Raw genomic sequence first — 21,552 nt, 5'->3', positions numbered from 1 at the left:
ACTTGAAGTATCAATAACTCCTTAACTAAAGCATGTTTTATAATAACAAGTTTGATATTATAAGATACCTTAATTTATGGTAAATGCTCATTTTAAATGCAGGACTATCACATAAATAAAAGGATTGATTGATGAGTTTAAGCATTGAAAGTTAAAGGACAAAGAGATGGCCAAACTTAGAAAAGAGATGTCGGTGCAGTCCAAACCGGAACAGTGCTCGGTAATTGGATCATATCTGGAGCTCTAGATCTCGGATTTAGGTCCATTTTATATGGATGGAAAGGTAAAACATAGGCCTACAACTTTCATTTGGACACCAAGATCTAAGAAGGCCGTTTTCAAGTTCAAAATATAGGAACAACGAAGAAGTCCGAAGCTGTCCTGCAGCCCAGACACTATTTAGTGTTCAGCCCATATCTTGAGTTCTAGAAGTCCAAATGACCTCATCTTTTTTTTGTTGGAAAGCTGAGACAATTTCCTAGAACATTCCTGAGGATTCTGGGCAAATTATGATGTTAGCAATGACGTCTTGTTCAGACAAGAAGATAAGGATTGTTATCAAGTCAAGATATGGCCACCCACTCATCAATTAGTCAACAAATCAATAGTTCCAAATTTTGGCCTATAAAAGGAGGCACTTACCATGTATTGAGGCATCTTGGTGTTCAGATCAAGATCATGCTCTTGCTTTCTCTCTTTGTATTGCTTATGTCTTGCTTTCATTAATATCAAGTTTATGCACTTCATTTCCTTTCCTTTGTCTAGTTAACTTCTTTCTCATTTATGTTCTTGTCTTGTTCATTTATGTTTCTTTCTTTTATTATGTCCAGCTAAGTTAATTATGTCAAGGTGAAAAGGGTACACTAATGGTGTAAGAACAAGTATAATATAAACTTAACATGGACCTTAACGTTGGATACTAACATGTTTTATATTTGTTATTTTGTTCACTTTAATACTTTGCTTGTTAAATGGTTAATCTAGATTTATGTTGTGTAACACTTGGTACAACAAATACTTGGCACTTTCATAGCCCATACTGTATGGTTTAACCGACACCTGAGCTATGAAAGGAACTTGATTTGTTGTTAACATAAGTTATAATCATGAATGCCTGCCAACATTTACAAGTATTAGCTTTATTCGAATAAGATAATTAATGTAATCATGTTAACAATTTATAATCTGATTGGAACCTCCTTTATGTGTGGTTTCCAATTGAGTAATAAGAGTTTATATTATACTTGTTTGAAGTACCATTAGTGGATCCTCTAACCTTGACATTTGTTTTTATCATTGTTTAATCCTTACGTTAATCTTTTATCTCAAAGTTCTCATTAATTTCTTCATCTTCTGTGTTGTAACCCATTTTTGGGTCCCCACAAAAATATATAAAATAAATAGCCAAAAGAGGCTAGAAAAATAACGGAAGGCAGAAGCACTCAGAAAATGGTTAGAAAACTGGTCAAGGAGTATAAAGATACAAAGATTGGATTTTTTTACAGTATTTTCTTGAAGGATGAGAGCCCTATTGAGAAGGAAAATTTAAATTTTGAGGAGAAGCCCAAATTTGGATGTTTATGGACTTAATTGGATTTTTATTTGAATTTATAAAGGATTTGATTGCAAGAAAAAAAATGATTTTTAAGTCAATTTGGGCTTTAATTAGAAGAAATTAAAGTTCTGGGGCCAAATTATATATTTTTTAGGAATTTATTGGGTCAAATCAGGGGCTTAATTGCATAAATATTGAAGTTTAATGGCCAATTAGGGACTTAATTGTAAAAATCCGAAACCAGGGACCAATTTGGAGAAGGCGCAAAGATAGAGGGGGCTGTTTGAATTTGATCCAGGGGCTTAATTGAAGAAATTAGAAGTTTATTGATCAATTGAGGGCTAAATTGCATAAATCAGAGGCCAAGGATCAAAGTGGAAAACGCGGCCAACTATGGGGACGGACCGAAATTGGAAGGGACGAAATTGAATTGAACACAGATGATTAAGGACTGATTCAAGAAATGTTCTGGCGCCTTTATTTTAAAATGGAACGGCGCGTTTTATCCAAAACGACGCCGTTTCATGCAAAAAAAAAAAAAAAAAAAAGGAGACCGAACGGTGCCGTTTTGAACGGCACTGTTCACTTTCTTCTTCCCCCGAACATTACAGCGGGGAAGAAGGAAAAGTTTGCATTATTTATTTTTCTGCAGGTCCCTTTTGTCACCGACCGAGGCCCCACGCCGGTGGGCCACCGACAGAAGACACTGGCCGACCACCCGCCGCGCTGCCGAAGCCGAGGGAGGCCCGCCTGGACAGCCGCTCCCCGACAGCCGCTCCTCGACCCGCTCCTTGGCTCCACGGTGAAGCCACGCCCGCTGGTTCTATAAATGGAGAACCGAAAGAGAGAAGAAGAGGGGGGGAAGACAGAAAAGAAAAAAAAGAACCCAAAGAAAAAACAAAGAAAACCGAAGAGAGAGAGGAGGAGAGAACCCGAAGAGAGAGAGAGAAGAAACCGGAGAAGGAACGGACAGAGAAGAGAGGGGAGGAGGAAACAAAACAAAAAAAGCAATGAGACAGTGAGGGGACGACCGAGAGGGGAGACCATTGTACACAGAGAAGGATGAACAACTGACAGAAGGAAACACCCGGGATCAAGAGGAGAAGAACCAGACATAAGCAAAAAGGAGGAAGACAGAGGTACGTGCGTCTACATAAAGAACTGCAGAAAACAGTTGCGCTTCCCAACCACTGCCACCGTCAGAACCATCGTGAGCCCCCATTGGCTTCCTGTCCACCGCCACCAGCATCACTGGGAGTGTTCGCCATCGTCTTCAACATCATTTCTGCCACCAGGTTTGCACCCCCTTCGTCGCTGTGCATGCACCATTTCCTTGCATTTCACTGTTCACATCACATATAATTCACGTGAACAGTGAAATGCTATTTCACTGTTCACATCATATTTATTTCACTGTTCACATGAGGCCTGCTGGGTTCAGCCCAGCCATGTCGGCCCCGATGGGTCAGCCCTAAAAAAAAAATAAAAAAATAAAAAATCTTCAAAAAAATTATTTCAAAGAATTTGTGATTTTTCTGTAATTTTATTATTGTATTTTGGGTCAATACCGGTTTGTATTTTTATATTGTCAAGATACAAATTCGGTATTAAAATACCCGGTTTTCGTCAAAAAAAAAAATGTTTACTAAAAAAAAAAATGTTTTGTTTTCATGCATACGGCCAATACACTAGCATGTTTTGAATGTTCTTTTTATAATAAAAAAAATATATATTGGAAGTTTTGAAAATGTGTTTTCGCATAGATTTCTTAAACACAAAATCATTTTCTTGCATTTGTGGATTTTACAACCCGTTTGTAAAACTCCAAAGGGTATTGGCCAATATTCCAAAAAACTATAAAAATCTTATTTTGGGAGGAGAAGTTGTGGTTATTGTTCACCGCTAATGTTTGGATGAAGAAATCCTTAAAAGGACGAACATCCAAAATATTATCGGGAGTAATAAATCAACGCACATGTTTGAAAGAAGCTTTGGCTGCGATCGAGAATATTTCAAAATTAAAATTTTTTTTCTCCACGGTTTACGAGCCGTGAAAAGTAATTTTTTTTTAGGAATTGTGAAATTTTCTTCGTTCTTTTTATTCTCTTTTCCTTGCGATTTACGAGTTGACGGGATTAGAAAACACCAACACCATAGACTATAGAGCAAACCAAACACCAAGCAGCTTACCTTAGGTAGGGCGTATTAGGGGTGCTAGTACCTTCCCTTTACGCAACCAGTCCCTTGCCTTAGAATCTCTGAAAGACCAGTTAGGGTTCCTAGTGACCAAATACTAGGTGGCGACTCCAAAGAACCAAATCCTTAGAACACAACGAAAATCGCCAGCCGATGTCGTGCCTTTATTTATAATTTTTTGTGGGGGTGTGACAGAATGGCGACTCCACTGGGGACCCTTGGACTAAGCTTGATTTTTTTGTTTGTTTAGCCTATGTGTTATTGGTTTTTGTTTTCTTACGATGCTTTGTTTAAAAGTTTTAGCATACATCTTTACATTCTATCGTACATGGCATGGTCATGCATCACTTTATTATTGTTATTATATTATGAGGGCACACACCTGTAACTTTAAGGTTAAGTGGGGGACTAGCAGCTTGCCTTATGACTTGAGTCAAGGTTTAAGTTTGTGTAAACCCCAACTCTTTGCTGAGTGTTTAGACTGATTGTGATTGGTACACGTGCCATCCCACTATCTGCTGGACCTCCATATCGCCTTTACGAGGGTGATCACTGGAACAACAAGAGACCCTTTTTAGAGACCCAGTAGTAAACCTACCCAATGTCTCACATAAAGGAACTAGAGCCTATCCTTAGGATGTATGCTCCATAATATCTTTTGCATCCATAAAGGGAGAGATGTTCTAGAATTGGGAGACCCAAGAAGCTCCATTTGGTGATTTAATCAACAATGCTTGTTTGATCATGATATTGTGTTGTTTTCCTTTTTCAACTTTTTAAATCGAGGTTCCGAATGCCTTTTCAAAAGTTCGTCTTGGTGTTTACACATCATTTTTCTTTTCAAAACGAATCTTCCATAACTATACCTGCACTTTACACTGAGAATGAATGGCCGGACTTTAAAGAATCCATATTAGTTGTAGAAGAGGAAGAATGGTAGGAAAATAACATTAGGGGATTCACAAAAATGAACAACATGAACAAACTTGGAAACCCGCTACAAGGTCATGCCGTTTGGGTTAAAGAAAGTTGGGGGCACCTACCAAAGTGCCAGGGTAACTTTATTTCACAACATGATGCAAAAGAGATTAAAGTATACGTGGATGACATGACCTAGAGAGGGAGAGAATCATGACCAAATATTGAAGGAATTAGTTGAAAGACTAAGAAAGTACAAGTTGAGGCTTAACCATGCAAGGTGTTCATTCGGGGTGAAATCTAGGAAGTTGTTGGAATTTATGATGAGTGACAAAGGGATAGAAGTGAACCCTGATTAAGTAAAGGCTATTCAACCTATGCCAACTCCCAAGACTAAGAAGGATGTAAGGAGGTTCTTGGGAAGTTTGAATTACATTGCTCAATATATATCCCAATTAACCACGACTTATGACCTCATCTTCAAATTGTTAAGGAGGAAGAATCTTGGAATTTGGAATAAGAACGTGGAGAAGCTTTCACGAAAATCAAGCAATACCTACTGAATCCACCTTTATCTATCGAGTTGAATTGAAAAATGGCAAGTTCTACTAGCTGAGTACAACATAGTATATATGACAAGGAAAGCCATGAATGTCATCGCCAATCACCTAGCTGACCATGTTGTGAAAGTTTATGGGCTGTTAAAATTTAATTTTTCGGATAAAAATAGGCTTTCAGTCGAGGAAGGGAAATCAGATTGTTGGATTATGTACTTTGAGGGTGTTGTGGTAATAGAGTGGGGGCAGTGCTAATCTTTCCTAATAAGAAACAATATCCGGTTTTAGTTAAGTCACAATTTGGGTACACTAACAACACAACTGAGTTTGAAGCTTGCATTCTCGATTTTAGAGGTTGCATTAGAGCTAAACATCAGAAAGATAGATGTGTATTGGAGACTCGATTTTGATTATTTATCAAGTGAAAGGAAAAGGGCAAACCAAGGACGAGAACTTGAGACCTTTCCAAGAATACTTGTCTAGATGGGCTAGAGAATTTGAGGAAATAAAGTTCACCCATCTAGGAAGGGAATGAAACCATTTTGATGTTTTGGTCACGCCAGCTTCTATGGCTAGAATAGACTTTGGGCACAAGGTACAACCAATACACATTGATATAAGAAATAACTTAGCTCACTGTTGCTCAGTTTGAAAGAGAAATAGATGGAAACCCTTGGTACTATGATATCAAGAATTTCATCCAAAACCAGACATATCTCGTGGGGGCATCCAAAAATCAACAAGAAGACGTTGAGGAGGTTAGCAATGGATTTCTATCTTGATGGGGAAACTTTGTATAAATCATCTGACGAAACTTTGTTGAGATGTTTTGATCACGTGAAAAAAGTGGTGAAGAAATTTATGGAAAGATATTTGATCTATCGATATGGTCCACTAGAAAAATAATGCCCAGAATTTCAACGGCAAGATGATAATGGAGCTTTGCACTAAATGGAAAATCAAGCATTCCAATTCTTCGCCATATAGACCAAAGATGAATGGTGCGGTAGAAGCTGCTAACAAGAATGTCAAAAAGATGGTAGTCACCTATAAGGATTGGCATGAGATGTTGTCATTTACCCTTCATGTATATCACACTACAGTTAGAACCTTAATAGGAGCCACCCCGTACATGTTGGTATATGGAATGGAGGCGTTGATGCCTTTAGAAGTGGAACTCCCATCATTGAGAGTATTGATAGACTTTGAGCTAGAAGAGTTAGAATGGGAGAAGGTTAAATGTGAACGGTTGAATCTGATAAGTGAAAAGAGGATAGCCGCAATCTGTCATCATCAACTTTATCAAAGAAGGATGGCCAAATCATACAACAAGAGGATTCGACCTTGAGGGTCCCACGAAGGAGATCTTATATTGAAGAAAATGTTGTCTTTTACCAGGAGAAGGTCAGAGTAAATGGACGCCAAACAATGAGGGCCCTTTAGTGGTACAAAAAGCATTTTTGGGAGAAGCTTTAATTGTTATCTAGAATGGATGGAGAAGATCTATTTAGGCCCGTGAATTCTGACTCTGTAAGGAAATATTACGCTTGATGTATTTCGTAATTTCCCAATCAACAAAATTAAAGTCTGACCATGAATTCTCTTTGTAAAGAGCCTTTTGTATATATATATATAAAACATATGATCTCATAGCATTTGAAATCTTTTACTTAAAAGAACTTTTTACACATGACTAAAGAGATGACTCCGTCAATTGGAGAGCACCAAATCAGATCTTCTTGACATATAGTTGCACTCCACACTAGGGGGCAATAAAAGATTATTTCCTGAAAGGTTTTACATGTTTTCAAAACGGGATGAGGGCCCGTAGATTTGAAAAAGATAAAGCATTTAACAAAAGCATGACAAAGAGGCAAGGACAAGTCGTAAATTTGGAGAAAAAAAAGGGGCTACTTGTAAAAAAGTCGAAGACTTCTTCCCCAAGATATGATAGGAGGCAACACGAGAGATGAATCCAGCATACGATTTCGATTAAAGCTTTTTCCTTTTTCATTAAAAGATAAAGCTAAAACATGGCTACAAAATTTGAGACCAGGATCCATTCGTGCTTGGGATGATATGCAACAACAATTTTTAAAGAAGTTTTTTCCATCTCACAGAACAAACTCTTTCAAAAGACAAATCATCACTTTCACTCAAAAACCAGGAGAAACATTTTACCAATGTTGGGATAGGTATCGAGATTTACTTAATACTTGCCCACATCATGGTTTTGAAACATGGAGATTGGTTTCACATTTTTATGAGGGTTTAACACCTAGAGATAGGCAAATGGTTGAATTGATGTGCAATGGAACTTTCGAAGATAAAGACCCTAATGAAGCAATGGAGTACCTAGACTTGCTAGCCGAAAATGCTCAAAATTGGGACACCACAGGTACTTATGAGGCACCAAGTAAAACTCAACCTCATACATCTAGTGGGGGTATGCACAACCTTAGGGAAGATCATGACCTCCAAGCCAAGTTTGCATCTTTAGCTAGAAAAGTCGAGGCACTAGAATTAAAAAAGAGTGGTCAATTAAAATCTGTTCAAGACATTGTGTGTCAAATCTGTGAAACAAATGAGCATGCAACCAATGATTGTCCAACTTTGCCTTCTTTCAAGGAATGCCTCCATGAACAAGCCCATGCTTTAAACAGTTTCCAAAGGCCCAACCATAACCCATACTCGCAAACATACAATCCTGGTTGGAGAAATCACCCAAATTTTAGTTGGAAGAGTGATAGCAACAATGCACAAACTTCACAGCCACCGTTTCAAGCACACCATAATTTCCAAAATTCTCATGGATATGCACCTCCTTATGCTCCACCTCCTAGAAGAAATTTTGAGGAAACATTGCATGCATTCATTGAAAAGCAGGAGACAATCAACACTCAACTTGCTCAAAGCATGACCGATTTTAAAGATGCTCTTGCAAAATTAACATCTGCTCTCAGTTTCCAAGAGAAAGGTAAGTTTCCTTCTCAACCACAGCAAAATCCAAAGAGGCAATACAATGCAAATGCAAGTGGTTCTGGAAGCCAACACATGGATCAAGTCAAATCAGTCATCACTCTTCGTAGTGGTAAGGTTATTGAAAAACCCATTCTTAAACCTTGTGAGAAAGATGATGAGTCTATCTCTGAGGGTAAGGAAAGGGTTGAACCTGAACATTGCAAAGAAAAGGCTGATTCCCCGCCAGCACTTCCATTTCCTCATGCCATGATCAAACAAAGGAAAGTTAGTCACAACTCTGAAATCTTTGAAATTTTCAAACAGGTAAGGATCAATATACCTTTGTTGGATGCTATTAAACAGGTTCCTTCCTATGCTAAATTTTTGAAAGATCTGTGCACTGTGAAGAGAAAACTGAATGTGAAAAAGAAAGCCTTTTTAGCCGAACAAGTAAGTGCCATTCTTCAAAACAATAATGCTTTGAAATATAAAGACCCTGGTTGTCCTACAATTTCTTGCTTTATTGGAGAACATAAAATTGAAAGAGCCTTGATCTTGGAGCTAGTGTGAATTTACTTCCATATTCAGTTTTTCAAAGTCTCAATCTAGGTGAGTTAAAACCAACTTCTGTAACTCTTTTACTCGCCGATAGATCTTTAAAAGTGCCTAGAGGAATAATTGAAGATGTGTTAGTACAAGTCAATAAATTCATTTATCCTGTGGATTTTATTGTCTTGGACACGCAACCTGTTGAAGCATGTAATTCATTTCCTATTATTTTAGGACGTCCGTTTCTTGCAACTTCTAATGCATTGATTAATTGTAGGAATGGACTCATGAAGTTATCTTTTGGAAACATGACATTAGAGATGAATATTTTCAACGTTTGCAAGCAGCCTGGAGATGATAATGATTTACAAGAAGTAGATCATATTGAAGAATTAGTTCATGATCAACTTGAATCTACTTTGAGTAAAATTGAGTTGGATGAATATGAAGATTTGCAAATGATTTATTCTCAGGAAGAAATCACGGTTGAAAAAGGCACCGAAAATATTGATGCCGATCTTTTGTCAAGAGTGACAACAGATTTGATATCTGACATCACACCAATCGATGATTACTTTCCTGAAGAATCCTTACTTTCTCTCAGTTCAATGCCTTGGTTTGCTAAAAATATCAATTTTCTTGCAACAGGAGATTTGCCAGCTCACTGGAGTACCGAAGACAAAGGAAAGTTTTTGAACGAAGTGAAGAACTTTTACTTAGATGACCCTTACTTATTCAAAAATTGTCCTGATCAAATATTTCAAAAATGCATTCCCGACAATGAGGTAAGTAATGTCATTAAACTTTGTCATTCTGAAGCATGTGGGAGTCAATTCTCATCAAGAGAGACGACTGCAAAAATCTTACAAAATGGATTTTATTGGCCCACCATGTTCAAGGACACACATGCATTTTGCAAAACTTGTGAAAATTGTCAAAAAGTTGATACTGGTCAAAAAGTTTTGCTTTATAATTCTCAACTCCATTTATTTCCTGAAAAACTAAGATCAAGATGGAGCGGTCCATTTATTTTGAAACATGTGTATCCTTATGGGGCCCTTGATATTGAGAATCCAAAGAATGACAATATTTTGAAGGTAAATGAACATCGTTTAAAAGCTTACTTTGATGAGTTTCCTAGTGAAAATGAATCCATTGGTTTGAATAATCTTATTGATAAAGGTTGATTATTTTGTTTTTCTCACATTTTTTTTTGCTTTTTAGTGTGACTTTTGTTTTGCTAGTCTCTCACCCCGGTCAAATGGCGGATAACGGTACTCCGTGACTCTTAAGTCGGTTCTTTCAGTTTCCCAAATAACTGATATCTGTATATATTTGTACAATTCTTAGCTCTTTCTCCCTTCTTTGAATCTCTTATCCAATTCTCTTTTGAAAATGGACACCACTCTTGAAAAGTTGAAAAGGTATTTTCCCGCTTTGCCTCCAAATGCGATTAATAAAATTTATCGTGCTAGGTGTGAAAGATTACGGTTGTTAATGAATCATGGAATTCCTGAAGATATTCGCTGGCTAATTGAAGCAAAGGTCCGATTATCAGGTGAGTCCTCCAATTCTTTCATTTCACACATGCCTGGAACAGGTAAAAGCACTTTTGCAAAGAAACGTCGTGCAAAACGACTGAAAGTCTGTCATCGATGTGCCAGATAGACTTGTAATGCGACATGTCGTTCTTTAGGAATGGTATCTGTAAACCGTGAAGATAAAATACAATTCATTAAGGATGGCCTGAGTAAGGGGTCTTTAGATAATCTTTTATTGACCCTTGAGACGCATCCTAGTGGAGATGTGCATCGTGTAATTCATGATTTATGACCACAATTCCATAAAGAACATGATCGACTTAGTCTTAGGAATCTGACTAAAAAAGACCCTGTTTGCCAGTTTTTAAGAAAACTGGATGGGAAGCCTATCCCCGACCCATAGAGGGCGTTTAAGCCGTTCTTGGACGTAAAACCAAGGGAAGATGTGAGCCACAATCACAACTACCTGTACATACACATGCTTTTTCAAAATAAATAATTAATAAAGAGAGAGAGAGAGAGAGAGAGTTTGTGAGACTACAGCTGGACTACATATAGGTGGTATGATTGCATTTTCAATTTTCATCTATAAATTCTTTTCTTCCTTCCCTTCATTTCTACTCATCCCATACATTCATCAAATATAGAAGTGTGTAGAAATGGCAGGTTCCTCAAGTCATCACATAAAAAATATTTGTGTTTTCGGTGGATCCAGTCCTGGGAAAGAAAAAGAGTTTTTAGAATCAGCAAATCATCTTGGTCGGGTACTAGCTGAGAGAAAGATTCATTTAGTGTATGGGGGAGGTAGCCTTGGGTTAATGGGAGGTGTGTCAATGGCTGCATTTTTGGGAGGCAGTCAAGTTTTGGGGGTTGTCCCCAAAGCTTTAGCAAATGGGGACATCATTGGAAAAACAATTGGAGAAGAACTACAGGTCCCAACAATGTCTGATCGACTGAATACCATGTTTAACCATGCTGATGCCTTCATTGCCTTACCAGGTGGTCTGGGCACATTGGAAGAGATCTTTCATATTTCATCTTGGGCCCAACTGCACATTCACCATAAACCTATAGGTTTGTTAAACGTTAATGGTTTTTATGATAAGTTGCTGTCTTTCCTTGATCAAGCTGTGGAACAGGAATTTCTAACATCTTCGGCACGACAAATCATAATCTCTGCTGCTACTGCTGAACAATTGATTGACCAACTACAATCTTTCATCCCTATCATTGATCCCTGCATGAGTCGCCTAGATTGGTCAACTAAGGAAAGCCGTAAAAAGCTTAGATTAGATTTGAGCCTTTATCTGTGAAAACTTGTGTCTTTTGGTTTTATTAATAGCATATTATTTTGTTTTGTTACTTCTTATGTTTGTTTAAGTGTGTTTCAGGTTTGTCATTGTTCGCTGTTTCAGGTGATGTCTTCTATACTCTATCTTTCTACCTTCGAACATTGAGGACAATGTCTCGTTTTGGTTGGGGGGAGAGGGTAGTACTTCAAAAAAAAAAAAAAAAAAAAAAAACTAACTTGCTAACTGTTTTTGCTATTATTAAAACCATTTGACAAAATTGTTATTAGGATGGCAGAGTATGGAATCAATTTTATTGACTCTAGAGACGCATCTTAGTAAGTTTCATTACCAAGGTCTATCATAATACTTCTTGAAATATTCAGGTTTACAAACTCTCACATTGTTATCACTTGATTCTGCTCATATACTCATTTAACAAGTATTATTAAACCTTCATTTTCACACACACACTTTAACATATGATTGTGGGTTGCACATTGGATTATTACATTAATTATGTTCTTTTGTTGAAGGTAACAACTAAGGGAAAAGGATAGTATATAATTTGCAAAAAAATAAAAAATAAAAATAAAAATAAAAAAGATAGTATTGATGATAATAAAACGTGGATAAGTTTGGTTTCGTAGCCTCCCTAACCTAAGCAATTAAGCCGAAGGGGTGTTTTAACACCTAATACCCTAAAGTCAACTGACTTGGAGCTATTGGCCCAAAGCTTGTTACATGGGTTAAGGAGAAAAGCTTAAGGGAATCAAACATTGCACTATCTACGTATCAGTATCTGCAACCCGAGTTGTTAAGCTCGTAGGGGTGTCTCAACACCTAATGCCCTAAGACCAACTGGTCTGGGAGTCATTAGCCTAAAACTCGTTACATGAGTTAAAGATACATTGTGTTTTAAGTTGTATGTGTATATAAATAAAAAGAAAATAAAAAGAGAAAAAAAAATGAAAAAATTCCCAACCCAAGGAACTTCACCTTAAACATTTGAACATAATATTGTTTTCTTCCAACAAAAGCCCCATCATCTATGTTTTCATTGAGCACACAAAAAGAAGGTTTATTAATATCTTGTTTACGAAGTATGAAGCAGGAATATAAATTTAATGAGAGTTTGTTTATCTGGATAGATTAATGGAAGTTGAATGATGAATGCCTTGCTTTGTGGAACTTGCAAATTGTTTCTCTATTTTAACGCTTTAGATTACTAGGGACTAGTAATAAGCTGGTTGGGGGTGTGATTAGTACTTAAAAGTGCATGTTTATCAAGGTTTTATATCATCATTTTGCACTTGAAGTATCAATAACTCCTTAACTAAAGCATGTTTTATAATAACAAGTTTGATATTATAAGATACCTTAATTTATGGTAAATGCTCATTTTAAATGCAGGACTATCACATAAATAAAAGGATTGATTGATGAGTTTAAGCATTGAAAGTTAAAGGACAAAGAGATGGCCAAACTTAGAAAAGAGATGTCGGTGCAGTCCAAACCGGAACAGTGCTCGGTAATTGGATCATATCTGGAGCTCTAGATCTCGGATTTAGGTCCATTTTATATGGATGGAAAGGTAAAAACATAGGCCTACAACTTTCATTTGGACACCAAAGATCTAAGAAGGCCGTTTTTCAAGTTCAAAATATAGGAACAACGAAGAAGTCCGAAGCTGTCCTGCAGCCCAGACACTATTTAGTGTTCAGCCCATATCTTGAGTTCTAGAAGTCCAAATGACCTCATCTTTTTTTTTGTTGGAAAGCTGAGACAATTTCCTAGAACATTCCTGAGGATTCTGGGCAAATTATGATGTTAGCAATGACGTCTTGTTCAGACAAGAAGATAAGGATTGTTATCAAGTCAAGATATGGCCACCCACTCATCAATTAGTCAACAAATCAATAGTTCCAAATTTTGGCCTATAAAAGGAGGCACTTACCATGTATTGAGGCATCTTGGTGTTCAGATCAAGATCATGCTCTTGCTTTCTCTCTTTGTATTGCTTATGTCTTGCTTTCATTAATATCAAGTTTATGCACTTCATTTCCTTTCCTTTGTCTAGTTAACTTCTTTCTCATTTATGTTCTTGTCTTGTTCATTTTATGTTTCTTTCTTTTATTATGTCCAGCTAAGTTAATTATGTCAAGGTGAAAAGGGTACACTAATGGTGTAAGAACAAGTATAATATAAACTTAACATGGACCTTAACGTTGGATACTAACATGTTTTATATTTGTTATTTTTGTTCACTTTAATACTTTGCTTGTTAAATGATTAATCTAGATTTATGTTGTGTAACACTTGGTACAACAAATACTTGCACTTTCATAGCCCATACTGTATGGTTTAACCGACACCTGAGCTATGAAAGGAACTTGATTTGTTGTTAACATAAGTTATAATCATGAATGCCTGCCAACATTTACAAGTATTAGCTTTATTCGAATAAGATAATTAATGTAATCATGTTAACAATTTATAATCTGATTGGAACCTCCTTTATGTGTGGTTTCCAATTGAGTAATAAGAGTTTATATTATACTTGTTTGAAGTACCATTAGTGGATCCTCTAACCTTGACATTTGTTTTTTATCATTGTTTAATCCTTACGTTAATCTTTTATCTCAAAGTTCTCATTAATTTCTTCATCTTCTGTTGTTATTATTATTATCATTGTTATTATTATTATTATTTACATTCTGTTTATATTATATAATATATATCTTTGATCTTTTCATAAAGTTAGTATATAGGCTGGAAACCTGTGACCCGATCTTTAGATCATTCTCAGGTATAACAACGCCACGTACTGAGTATTATTGTTGTTGTTGTATTGTTATTTAAATTTATACAATTAACCTCTCTGTGGTTCGACCCCGGTCTTGCCGGGTTATTTATTACTTCGACACTCCTGCACTTGGGAGAAGACATCAATCTTTTGGTCGTGTCATGACCTAGCATAAACCAACTCCATATTTTTACAGTGACAAAACAACATTATATCCATTCTAGCCTTGATGTTATCCTTTGTCTTCTTGTTGACATCTATGACCGTGTTGAAAATGTTTTCAAACATGTTCTTTTCTATGTGATTGACGTCAAAGTTATGGTGGAGGAGATTGGTCTTCCAATTCAAAACTCTAAAAAAATACTTCACTTTACCTAGTCGTGGGTCAAACCAAAACTAGAAAATTTCTGTTTGCTGGATTGGAAATCAAACACAATGTCACCATACTCTAACACCACATCATACAATTCTTCACCAGAAAGATGCGGGGGTGCAACATCTTTTTCAATTCTACCAATAATAAAATCCTTTATGTTCTTTCTGTACCTATGATCTGTTGGTAAGAAACTCTGGTAGTAGTAAAAAAAGTCGTTTTACCCTTGTTTGTTAGCGTGAATGCGTTGTTGTTTTCCATGCAATATGGACATGCTAGTTTTCCATGTGTGCTCCAACCAGAAACCATTCTATAAGCTAGAAAATCATTAATAGTCCACATCAAAATTGCCCTTATAAGAAAATTATGTTTTGTCAATACATCATAAGTTAACGTGTCGGAGGACCACAACTGTGTCAACTCATCAATCAACGGTTGAAGACAAACATCTATATTTCAGCTCGGACTATTAAGATTAGCTATGACCATAGATAAAAATATGAATTCTGACCTTATACACATCCCTAATGGCAAGTTATAAGCAGTTAGTATAACCGGCCAACAAGAATAAAAAGTAGCAAATGACTCGAATGAATTAAATTCGTCTATACATAGCCCAAGACGAATGTTCATTGATTCAGCTAAAAAGTGAGGATGCATATTGTTAAAGTGTTTTCATACTTCACCATCAGAAGGATACACCATCACTCTATCAACCACATTATGTGATTGATGCCATGTCATGTGTATAACAGTCTTTGGTGACATGAATAACCTTTGTAGTCTCAGTATGATTGAGAAGTCTCTAAGTTTTTTATGTGCTATCAGAGTCTTTCTCCTGCCAATTCTAAGTTTATAACGGGAATGCCCACATGTTCTACACTTATTCACCTCAGCATTTTCAAGGTAGTACAACACGCAGAAGTTTGAACACATGTTAATTTTCTGGTATCCTAGACCAAGGGTTTTCATCATAGACTTAGTAGCATAAAAGTTATCTTTCAGCCCATTCCCTTCAGGTAATATTCTTTTCGCCCATTCAACAATTCTGTCATAACCGGCTTCACTCAACTTATAATTTGACTTAATGGTAAACAATGTGCAATGACCAATAATTTACTATGATTTGTGCAGCCATCCCATAATGGTTCATTAGAATCTTTTAAAAAATGAAAAAACTTGGCCGCGTCAACATTAGGTTCTCCATCTACAATTCAACATTGACTTGTATGACCCTGATTTATTCTCATGGTATCCATAACCATAATCCTATAAGGATTACTATTGTCAATTTCAACTTCATGCACATTACTAGCACTAGAAGTTGACCAAACCATCCTTTCTACCGTAGTCTCGTAAGGAACAAATGGTTTTCCGTGTGCATACCAATACAGGTATTCCTCCATGAACCCTTTGTGTAAAAGATACATCGTTACAACATCTGGATGGAGAAAATTTTTATTTTGACACCGCCTGCATGGACTCTTAATACAGCCTCCACTATTATTTCTTGGAATAGATGTTGCGTAGTTAATAAAACCCTATGACCCATTACAATAATCCATCCTCCGCAATCCTTGAGGTGAATCCTTGTACATCCATGAACGATCATTCATGACTTCTATTGAATCTATATATATATATATATATATCAAATAATGATGATAACTATACGTATTAATTAACAACGTTAAGTAAATAATCAACTTACTTTCATACTTCTTTTAATTCATTATCAATTATCTATGTACATACAAATTTGTACACATTAATTTATGAAAATTACAACTCGACAATAAAATTGACAAAATATAGAATGGACTCGTTAAACAAGCCATTATTTATATTATCACAACACTCCTAAGTTGGTAATTCAACATAAGTTTTAATAATTTACAAACAAATAAAATTTTACAAAATGTAAAACAAACCATAACATGTACAAAACCATGTATCCATACAACAAGTTTGTTTTGAGAAAAAAAAAAAAAAAAACAAGTAAACACCCAATCAAAATACATATACTACAAAAAAATATGCAATAAAAAAATTAACATTTCAAAAGTGTTTTCAAATTAAAAAAAATAATAGATCTACATACTTAAAATGAAAAATTCACAATAAAATTGCTATTGTTATTGGAAAAGTCGAGAAAGGATAAGGGGTGATGTAGGGGGTGGGGGCTATTAGTTGCAGATTTGGGAGGGGAAGAGAGGATCGATGGTCAGTTCATATATTAACTATTATTGATGGATTTACCAATAGAATGTGTTTGTCTGTCAATTCATCAGCAATTCTGTAGTTAAAAGTGACATGTCACTATATGACTTATCATGTTTGAATCCAATTGTAATTCCGCCCGTAAAAGCGTCTATAAAAAAAACATGTCATTGTACTTTTTGGTTTTTTAAAATTCCTTTTATTCCAACTGTAATTCCCTCAATATTTACAAACATAACCAGTCCATCGGTAAATACGAATGTTGTGTTTAAAGCATGAAACCTAACTTGATTTGTTGTTAACATAAGTTAGCATCATGAATTCCTGACAATATTTAAAAGTTTGGTGTTACTTAAATAAGATAATTAATATGATCATGTTAACAATTTATAATGAGCTATTAATGACAAATCATCTGATTGAAACCTTCTTTATGTGTGGTTTCCAGTTGAATAATAAGAGTTTATACTATACTTGTTTGAAATACCATTAGTGGATCCTCTAACCTTGACATTTGTTTTTATAGTTTTAAAATCCTTACATTAATCTTTCATCTCAAAGTTTTCATCAACTTCTTTATTATTATTATTGTTGTTGTTGTCGTCGTTGTTGTATTATTGTTGTCTATAATTTATACAATTAACCTCCTTGTGGTTCGACCCCGGTCTTGCCAGGTTATTTATTACTTCGATACTCCTGCACCTAGGATAAGACATTAATTTTTTAGTTATGTCATTATGTCACACATCATTAATGGAGATGGTGGATAACAATTAGAAATGTTGTAGCCATTGGTGTAAGAATATGGCATTACACATTAATTTATGAAAATTACAGCTCGACAATAAAATTGATAAAATATAGAATGAATTTGTTAAACAAGCTATTATTTATATTATCACAACACTCCTAAGTCGGTAATTCAACATAAATTTTAATAATTTTCTGTCACGCTCATGAATGCCGTGTACTAAAAAGACTGACCTAAGGTCCAGCCTTCCATCTTTCAAAAAAACCAAATCCTCAGTTGGCTAAACTGATCTACTCTTCCTTTGAATAACCTAAGGTACGCATTGCCTGTTAAATCCTCCCTTGGCTTCTTGAAGGTAGGATTGACATCGCCTACCACTTTCTTGGATGGTGGCATCAACTCTTTCCGCTTCAAAAAGTCATAAAGTGAATATATATTATTCCTTCTTTCTTTTTTCTCAAGGAACATTTTATCGTCATATATATTTTTCAGATTTTGTTCCTCCAAAAAATAGTGTGATCAAGTGAGCTTTTCTTCAAATTTTGAGGTTCTTGCTTTGATCAAAGGGCTGCTAAACGATCCGCGAATATTTCCCTTATTTCTTAACCATTACAAATGTATTACATCCCATTCCAATCTTCAAATATATGCTCAGAAACACACTTATTTTAAGTTGGTGAGATTAGATATCATGAATGCATTTTGTACAAGTAGAGTTTGGTTAGATTCTAGAAGTGGATAGGACAGGATTAATTGGATAGGACAGGATTAATTGAATTCAATGGATCAATTGTTTTTTTTCTGTTTTTTTTTGTTTATGTTTATTCGTCATATTTTGTTCAACAGTTTGAAATTTAATTACCCTTTTTAAATGCATTTCTCATTTTATCTATATTTTTGTGAGATTGAAAAATTTAATAAAAAATGAATAACATTGTAAAATAAAAAACAATTAAATTGTCATGAAAAACCACAAAAACACTAAAGGGGTATTTTAAAGTTTAGTAACGGTTGTTTTCAAAGCATTTTTTACTTAGAAATATATCAAAATGATATTTTTTTTATTTAAAAAAATTTATTTTTAACATCAAAATATCAAAATGATTTAAAAAAGATTTAAAAAAATAATTTAAATAAAAAATAAAAAAATATTTATTTTTTAAAAATAATTTTAAAATACAATAACATACCACAAACAAATATTGAGATAGAGATTGCGATCTTATGTTTTGTCCGAATTGCTGCCATTACTCATATTTTTTGTCGAGACTTGAGAAGCCTTCGGGGCCACAAAAAAGCAACAGACACAAACAACACTTTCAAATTTTTTTTTCTATAAATTATTGACACGAAAAATCATAGTTATCAAACTTGATTTGATTTGAAAGTTGATTTATTTAATTAAAGAGTTGGATTGTGGGTTACACGGATCAACCATTGACAATGAAAAATTATATATTATTTTTTTAAATTGAAATATTTAAAATAAAAAGTTTTTATTTCATATTAAAAAAACTTAACTTTTTTTTTGAAACATATAATGTATTTACTAAAGTGTTTCAAATATCACATTGTAAAAATAACTTTTTCTCTTGTGAACATAAAGTATATATATTAAAGGGTTTCAAATCCTTATAATCTTGCATTGAAAAGTTATTATGTTATTTTTTTTAAGTTGAAGTATTTAAACCAAAAAGTTTTTTATCCCACGTTAAAAAAGCACAACTTTTTTTCTCTATAAACATAAAGTATATTTATTGAAAAACCTCAAATTTAATATTAAAAAAATAACATTTTTATTGGAATATATACTAAAGGGTTTTTAAGGGTGGCAAAAACAAATTGCTTTTTCTTCTACGCTACACTATAAATTCCTTTCTTAGCTGTGCATGCCGCATTCTTTTCTCCCTTCATCACTGTTTCTCTAATTCATTCTGAGTTTAGTCAGATCATCGTTTGAAGATCTTGTTGGGCCAGGTAATTGCTCCCATATTCTTTTTTTTTTCTTTTTTCCAAGATTACATGTCATCTAGAATTCTTGCAAGTTACTCTTTTTCAACCCTGATATTGTTCAGGAGTTCTTGACATGATCAGATCAGAGTTCAGGACATAGTTTCTTCCTCATTGTGTTCTTACGAGCTTACAGTAAAAGCGTGAATTAAAATTCTCAATTAAAAAAAAAAGAATTAAACGTATCTTATTGAGCTCCCTTTTACTTATTATTTTTTGCTCTGAACTTCACCTTCTTTTTCTCTCAAAGGAGGACAGGAGGTCTCCTGGTTGTCGAGCAGCTTGGCACTGGTTCCTTCTTCTGAGTGCCAATCAAAATCCTTGAAGACAATATAATGGACCAAGTTTGTTTCCCTTTCACTTTTTCTTAATCTTGTTAGTGCTATTTTCTTGTTATATTTTACTTGATCATGCTTAAGAAAGCAAGAATATCTCCAACTTGCTTTTTTGTTTTTATACAACTTTAATAACCAATTTTGGATTCTCCAAATTTTCTTGAATGTCATTTTATATCTATTTTTATTCATAAAAATCCAAAAAAAAATTAAGAAAAAGTTTTAAATTCCAAAATATATATCAAAAAACTAATTGGGTCAATACGGGTCAAATTGTGTCGATCGGGGTAAAAATTAAGTTTCAGGCCATTTCATGTCAAAAATATCATTTTCGATGAAAACCGAGTCATATGAGTCAAATCATGTCAGCCGGGGTAAAAAAATGAGTTTCATCCTGTTTTGGGTCAAAAATATCATTTCCGGTCAAAATTTAGTCCACCGGATCAATATGGGTCAAACCATGTTGACCGGGGTAAAAAATGAGTTTCATGCCGTTTTGGATCAAAACTATCATTTTCGGTCAGAACCATGTCCATGGGTCAATATGAGTTAGACCATGTCAACCGGGATAAAAAATAAGTTTCATGCTATTTCTGGATCAAAACTGTTATTTTCAGTTCAAAACTCGGTCTACCAAGTTGTTTACTAGTAGAAAAATATTTTTTTTCTATATTTGAAATTAATATTTTAGTTACCAAAATTGATTTTTAGTAGCTCAAAGCTTTTTCAATAATGAATAAGTTTTTATTGGAGTAGTTGGTGCAGTTGAGGCAGTGAAATTTTTTCTTTGAGACAGAGTTGTATCTCTTAGTTATAAATTTTCATGTGTCCTCATCATTGCTTATAAAAAGCCAATGAAAATTAATGAAAAATTGAAAAAAAAAGGGGGAAGCCAAAAAAAAAAAAAAGGAATAAAGGAGGAGAAGTGGAATACATATATTTAGTTTTCGTATACTTTTTTTTAGTTTTTATTCCAGCAAGTAGATATTGATTTTTTTATTAAAAAACAATTCAAAAAATACAAAAAATATCCTAATCGTTGATCTAGTAGTATTTAGTTTTGAAACCCCTGATTAGATTTGATACAATACAGCTCACCACACTGGATTAAAAACTCAAAATCCATCTCAGCCCCAAAATAAATCTGTCCTTTGATCTTATTGTGCCACATCACCAGGTATACTAAGAATCTAGTGCACCTTACCACACCAAAGCCAATATTTGTCCATCAACACCGTCCGAAATCAACCTTAAGATCAAAGCCAACAGCAACCAAAGGATCAACTCAGAAGTAATCCAGCGGTCCACAAAGCTTCAGTGCACCTGTTTTACAATGCTCAAGTCCGCACTATAGTAAAATCTAAGAGATTTCCTGAGAAGGTCAAGGGTATTTTAGTCTTTTAATCTATACAGTGGCACTCAGGTAATTTTTGGGGATTCCTTTTATAGAAGTAAATTTGTAAAATTTTCTTTTATATTTTGTAAAATACC

General features: G+C 34.7%; 1 long non-coding RNA gene across 1 annotated transcript; it reads left to right on the top strand.

Moving 5' to 3' along the window:
- Positions 1 to 19,579: 19,579 nt before the first annotated feature.
- Positions 19,580 to 21,302, top strand: LOC118058584 (uncharacterized). Its single transcript, XR_004689196.1, has 3 exons — positions 19,580 to 19,693; positions 19,977 to 20,070; positions 21,239 to 21,302. It is a non-coding gene; the product is annotated as an uncharacterized lncRNA (long non-coding RNA).
- Positions 21,303 to 21,552: the final 250 nt, after the last annotated feature.

This window comes from Populus alba, chromosome 1, assembly GCF_005239225.2.
Source record: "Populus alba chromosome 1, ASM523922v2, whole genome shotgun sequence".
Taxonomy (NCBI): Eukaryota; Viridiplantae; Streptophyta; class Magnoliopsida; order Malpighiales; family Salicaceae; genus Populus; species Populus alba.
Note: the sequence above shows the minus strand (reverse complement) of the source record. Positions and strands in the feature narration are given on the sequence as shown.